Genomic DNA, 6,524 nt, shown 5'->3' on the forward strand with positions numbered 1-6,524 from the left:
AATTCACATATAATATTAAAAGAAATTAATAATAAAAAATATTTCAAGTAAGTAAATTATTTTAATGTCTATCTTAAATAAAATATTTTAAAATAATCTTTAACTAAATAATATAAATAAAGTAATTGAAAACAACTATTTTTTATTTAAATTTCATTCAAAATTGTTTTAAAAATAAAATTAAATAAAAAGATTAATATAATGTAATGTAAACATTTTAACTTGATTAAAATAAAAGCAAAAATAAAAATAATGAAATAAAAATAACCTTATAAAAATAGGATAATAATAAAAATAGAAATAGGATAATAATAAAAATAGAAATGACCCATGGTATTGGCCCACGGTATTCATGTGGAATGTAATCTATTTAACTCCGGATCTAGAGAGGGATCAAATTTTATAAGATAATAATAAAAATAGAAACGGCCCGTGGTATTGGCCCATGGTATTCTTGTGGAATGTAATCTATTTAACTCTCGATCTACATAGGGATCAAATCTCTAAACCTCTTTTAGAGTAAAATGAGATTGATAAAATCTCTAAACCTCTTTTAGAGTAAAATGAGTTTGATCTCTTGATACACAAATTTCTTTTAGAGTGAAAAGAGATTTGATCTCTCTGGATGCTTGGTAAATCCAGAGTTATACTAGGGAGATATCTCATTTCTAAACGTTTAATATAGAATTGGAATGTGACATTTAAAAAATTGTTTCAATGTCAATCATATAGATATATATATTATTGGTGTGTTGTTGAGGTGTAATTGTTATTATGTTCAACAAGGAGTTGGCATGTGTGCACATGCATTTGCCCATGTATAGACTCACATACTAAGAATTGACATAAATCCATTTTAACTTTGGATTCATCATGCATGGATTTGTAAACAAGAGACTAGTCTACTAATTTAATTAACACATTTGTGGAAATAACTTTTGATCTTTGTGTTTTTATTTTGTACAAATATCTTTGTCTTGGATTTCGTGTTAGATAAAATCCAACTAACAATATTATTTTTTCTATTTATAGGCTAAATAATTTTTGAAATATCTTAATATTCATTTTATCTTAGTTACAATAACTTCTATGATCAAATAATTTTTACAGGAGGCAGGTACTAAGCAGCAACGCTACATATTACACTTGTTATATGATGATTTGGTTTTGTCAATACAATCTATCATAGTTGACATAATAATATATCAGTTGTGTTGTCAGTAATGTACATTCATCAAATTCATTGATTGTGTTGTCAAAGGCTTAATGGTTATCACTACAAGAAATTCCACAAAGTATATCCCTTGGTAGAGATATGTGGACACTGTGAAAAGTGGCATGATCGCCCACTGGCCAATTAGGGTTGTTACATATGCCTTTCCCGTCAACCATCCAGCGCAACCTTCTATAAAACACAATTACATAAGACATTGTCTTCCTCTTCCTTTCCTGAGTAAATAATAAATGAGAAGGGGAGAAGCTCTTCATATCTTTCCTTCAATGCCAAGCCATCGTCAAACTACTCGTTTCCTAAGGCAAAAACTATCGAACTAGTCCCTTCAATAAATTTATCATCTCAGACACGGTTGTCCCTAAACAAGCCCTAATATTCTTAGCAATTACACCAACAACATACCCAAAAACTCTGTTATTTTAGCATGGGCGAGAAATCCTACACTGCCCAGACTTACAACCGTCTTTCGAGCCCGGCTCCCATGTCTAATGAAGAGCCTACCACCTCGATGCCACAAAGAGACTTTTAGTGACTAGTACAGTTGAACCATTGCCTCGTCGTCATACTAGCTGTAATAATTTTGAACAATCGTATAACACTAAAAACCTTGGATAGTCATTGTTTTCTTTGTAGTGCATAATTGACATCCATCTCAAACATGATGCAAATATCTTGTATTTGGCATAAGTAGAACATGTGTGATCTCTGTTCCAATGGTAACACATGTATGGTTTAGGTGGTATGTGTGCATATGTGTGGTCTATGTAACATAGAAGTAGGTCATATGAATATTGTAAGTGTAGTCTTTATGGTACAATTGTTCTCTATGTATTAGAAACACAGTGTATATGGTGCATATAACACAAATCTTGATTTATGTGGTATACTTCGCATAAGAGTTATATGGCATATTAAATCAAATTGTTTTTAATAATATGTCCTTGCTTTCATAGATTGATGAGTGTATGTGCATAGTGTTATGAAATGCACTACAAAATGATGTCTTAAATAGTGTATGTGCATACTGAAATACACTACAAAATGATGTCTTAAACAACCTTTCATATTTTCATATAGATGATAAAAGTATGGAAAATCTATGTAAGACTATGCAATTTTTTTATAAGGATCCAACACCACAATAACAATAGGAAATTTCAAAGATCTAATCAACATTTTATTAGACCAATTTTTGTAAAGTAAAGAAGATTATAAGATAGGGTATTTCTAAGTGAACTATTTTTCTCATTATGTTAAGGGAAAAGGTGTTGCACAATATAAACATGATAGTTTCTAAATTTAAAAACTATATGGCATGATTACACACTATCAATAATAATTAAAATTACAAACACCATAGGACAAGCACATCATTGTCATAGTGTTTTTACTCCACCCATCCATCCATGATATGATGAACCCTTATGAAAACTTAAATTTTTAGAAGTTAGTTTATTTCAAATTTTCTTTATGTTTAGAATAACTACTCTAAATTTGAAAAACTATATCATATTCTTACATAGTATGAATAATAATTCAAATTACGAATAACATATGACAAAATTATCATTATCAGTGTTACTATCCATCCATCCATCTATGACATGCTAAACTTTGTAAAATCATAAATTCTTTGAATTTAATTTATTTCAAATTTTCCTTGTCTTTAAAATAATTCCCATACATTTCTTTATTCTTTAAACACAAAGTATCAAGAGAGACAATTTTTTTTAACAACAATAAGTACTTTTCTATTAAATCCGTGCCCAAATGCGGTAAATACTCCAGGATTTACAGTTTAGTTACATCAATGGGCTTCAATTTTAGCAATTGCAGACAACCAAGCCACATTGCCCAATTGTCACTACTAACTAAAAAAAACAACAGTACTCTTATGCTACTAGTATAAACCCGACAAAATTGTGACAAAAGGAAGATGCAGTAAAAACCAACCATTACAATTACAAATTAGGCATCAGGATCTGTCGGGTGATTTAGGTAAAATCCCAATCTCTTTTCTTCTAAAGGGGTGCTTGGATTAGCCACTTGCAACTGTAGGTCCTATATCATGCTTCAGAGTTGACCTATAATTGAAACTTGAAGGTCTTATACAAAATGAAAGTGAAATTTTATATGTGTTTTAGGTAATGGATCAAGTTACTAAACACATAAATAAGTGATTTTTAAACATAATTAACAGTTAAAATAGAGACCAAATACCAAATCAGAAACACATAACAAAAAACATGATAAAGGAGTTCACCCCTCTCTTGGGCTACATCTCTTGGTCAAGCTTTCAATGCAGGGCCTCTTTCATTATGATAAAAAAAATATGTGTTTACATGAATTTGTAGTGCTCAGAATGCAAAACAAATGTCTCCAATGGATCCAGAACTGTGAAAAACACCCACTTGGGTTCTTTCTGCACCTCATTGGCCAAAATTTGAGAAATGTATGCCTGTTACAAGTTTTTCCCAAAATCCATAACCAACCATCCTACAATTCAACCTAAATCTGGCTTGAGCGCCCCAAACCCGGAGATGGCGTGCAAACCTGGCCTACAATCCCACCCGACGGGCGAAATTGTCACACAATTAAATTACCCATTAACCACCCAGTTTTGAAAATTTCGGTTGTATGGGGGCCACATGTCCAGGGGCCGGGACTAACTACCCACCCTCACCGACCATGCCCCCAACACGTAGCGTCGTGGTCATATTATGCACCCATAAACATGGAGGTCAGTGTTAAAAATCAAGGTGCACTCCTCTTGCTAGCAATGAGGTCACATAACGACCATGTGGCACGACGTTGGCCCCCTCTACTTTCCGCACTCCTGGTCATATCGCGGGCCATGTGCCCTGGGGATGGACCCCATCTTTGCGCACCTAAGGGTTGGCCCCTTCGCTGTCTCTCGCCACAGTTCCGCTGCGATGCATATGACTTGAGTTGAATCCCTAAGCACTGGCCCCCTCTCAACCTCCGCCCGCGATTCTTTGTGATGTCATTATGTGGTGTCGAGATTGTGACCACGGGGTTGGAGCTAAGCCCTAGCCCGTGGTCCCACCCCTTGGTTCTGAGGGCGTGGGGACCAGGGCTAGGGATTAGCCCCTACTCTAACCACCAATATGAAATGCTTTAAAGTTTAAAAATAAGTCGAAGTGTATATAGGTTAAGTCACATTGCGGTGGTGCGTTGGTTGAGGCCTGTAGTGCTTGTTGTATGGTCACAGGTTCGAATCTGGTGGGCAGCTTGGCCCGCTGCCCCTAAACAAAATTTTAATGTGCATTCTGGAGGACATGTGGCAGCTAGCCATTGGCCCACGTGGCCTTCCATCATTGGTCCACCCAAACGAACCCTTAGTCAATAGAGTTACACCATCCACGAACCAATCAAAAGGAGACACTTGTCAACAAAACATTGGCCAATAAAATACAGTCATCTTCCCAGTCACTTGCCTAGTCATCATACAATTTATTGATTGGGCATACCTAGAACCCAATTACAAAAAAATTAATTGTTTGGCAATTTGACTAAAGCACGATATCGGGAGCATGTGATGTTGGTTTTGAGTGAAACGAGTTGCATTAGATTCAGGTTGCCAAGATCTACGCATTGGTACCAGTTTCAAGCATTTTTTAACATTTTGAATTTTGAGCACTAAACTGATCCCTTGGATCACTCCTCCCCATTGGAAGCTTTTGGACCTCCAAAAGCTCATTTTCAGTTAACAAACAGATGAGGGTACAGTTCCCTCACCCTTCCATCCTCAATCCATTTGGCTTTGTTTGATTTTTTCGCTTTGATCTTCTCATGAAGGTACTTCACTTTTGAAGTCTTGTTCTTTCTGTCAAAGATAGGACCTTGCTGCAATTCTTCAAGATGTTTAGATGAGAAAAATTATGCTAAATAAATTTGAACGTTCTCTCCTTGACCTTCAATCAAAGAATACTTATTCAATTTCAAGTTCACTTCACCTTGAACATTGTAGTCATAACGATGCTTAGCATGTCTAGCTTTTCACTTGGCTTGACTCTTTACCAAATGTGATCACCATCGCCATGCACCATTCTTTCTCAAAGCCAAAACATTATGAAACCCACAAGAATATATTTCAGAACCAATGTCCTCTTTGTCAAATAGTTTTTGCTTATGCTTTTTGACCCTTGCATTCTTTAACACTAACATCTTGTTCATACCAATGTTCGATAATGATGCATTTTGCCACAAATGAGCTTCACATTGTTTTCCTCTTTTAGGAGGCAACATATTAGACTCCTAAAACATCTTATCACATGGATTAGCAACCTCAATGAAATCAAATTTAAAACTTGATTCATATCCTTGAAAGACTTTGGATTCATCAACATCTTTATGTTTAATCATCAACAATGTAAAATTTTGACTAGCATTTACAAACGTCTTCATTTGTACAGCATTCAAAAAAGTTAAACTCATCTTCTTGCTATGTGCTCTAACAATGAACTCAATCCCATCTTTGAACAAGTGATACTTGTTCTCATGGCAATGAAAGATGGATTTCATGTCATATAAGTATGGGCTTCCCAAAACAATACCACAAATGTCAAGTGGTACCACATCAAGTTCTACCTCATCAATAAAATTTGCAGTGATGGAAAAACTAAATATGCAGTTTCTTGTCACTTGCAACTTGGCATTGTCACATACCCAACCCAAAGGATAAGGTTTAGGATGAGGAATGGTTTCCAAATTTAGTTTCTTGACAATGTCTTCTGAAATGAAGTTTGCTTGTGAACCACTATCAAACAAAGTATCTATATTGTTATGTTTTGTGATGATTCTAATATGGAACAACTCTATTCTTTCTCTTTCATTTTGAGTTTCAATGGGTTTGCTAGAAGAACTAGTACTTGCAATTGAATCCTTACCTTTCAATCCATGGCTATGTTTTTTGTTTCATATCCGGAAACAAATCCTAAATATTGTAGTGTAGTTGCTACAATATTTTCTTTCTCCTTGTTATTAAACTTTTTGGGTCTCATCTCAAGATGTAGTTTCCAACAATGGTATTCATCATGGCCTTCTTTAGAAAAATGTTTACATCTGACATTTTCTCCCTCTTTCTTAACGGAATCATTATTTTTATCCTTGTCATTAAACTTCCCTTTTCCTTTTTCTCTAGACTTGAATGACTTCTCACTAGTTTCATTTGAAACATTTTTCCCTCTGGCCTCTAAATGAGTCGTTTGTACACAAACTTCATCTAGTTTTGTACATTAACCATGATAATTGCATGTCTCAATTAAAT

This window comes from Pinus tabuliformis, chromosome 5_2 (genome assembly GCF_031772625.1).
Source record: "Pinus tabuliformis cultivar Carrire ecotype Pingquan chromosome 5_2, CPIR1, whole genome shotgun sequence".
NCBI classification, from domain to species: domain Eukaryota; kingdom Viridiplantae; phylum Streptophyta; class Pinopsida; order Pinales; family Pinaceae; genus Pinus; species Pinus tabuliformis.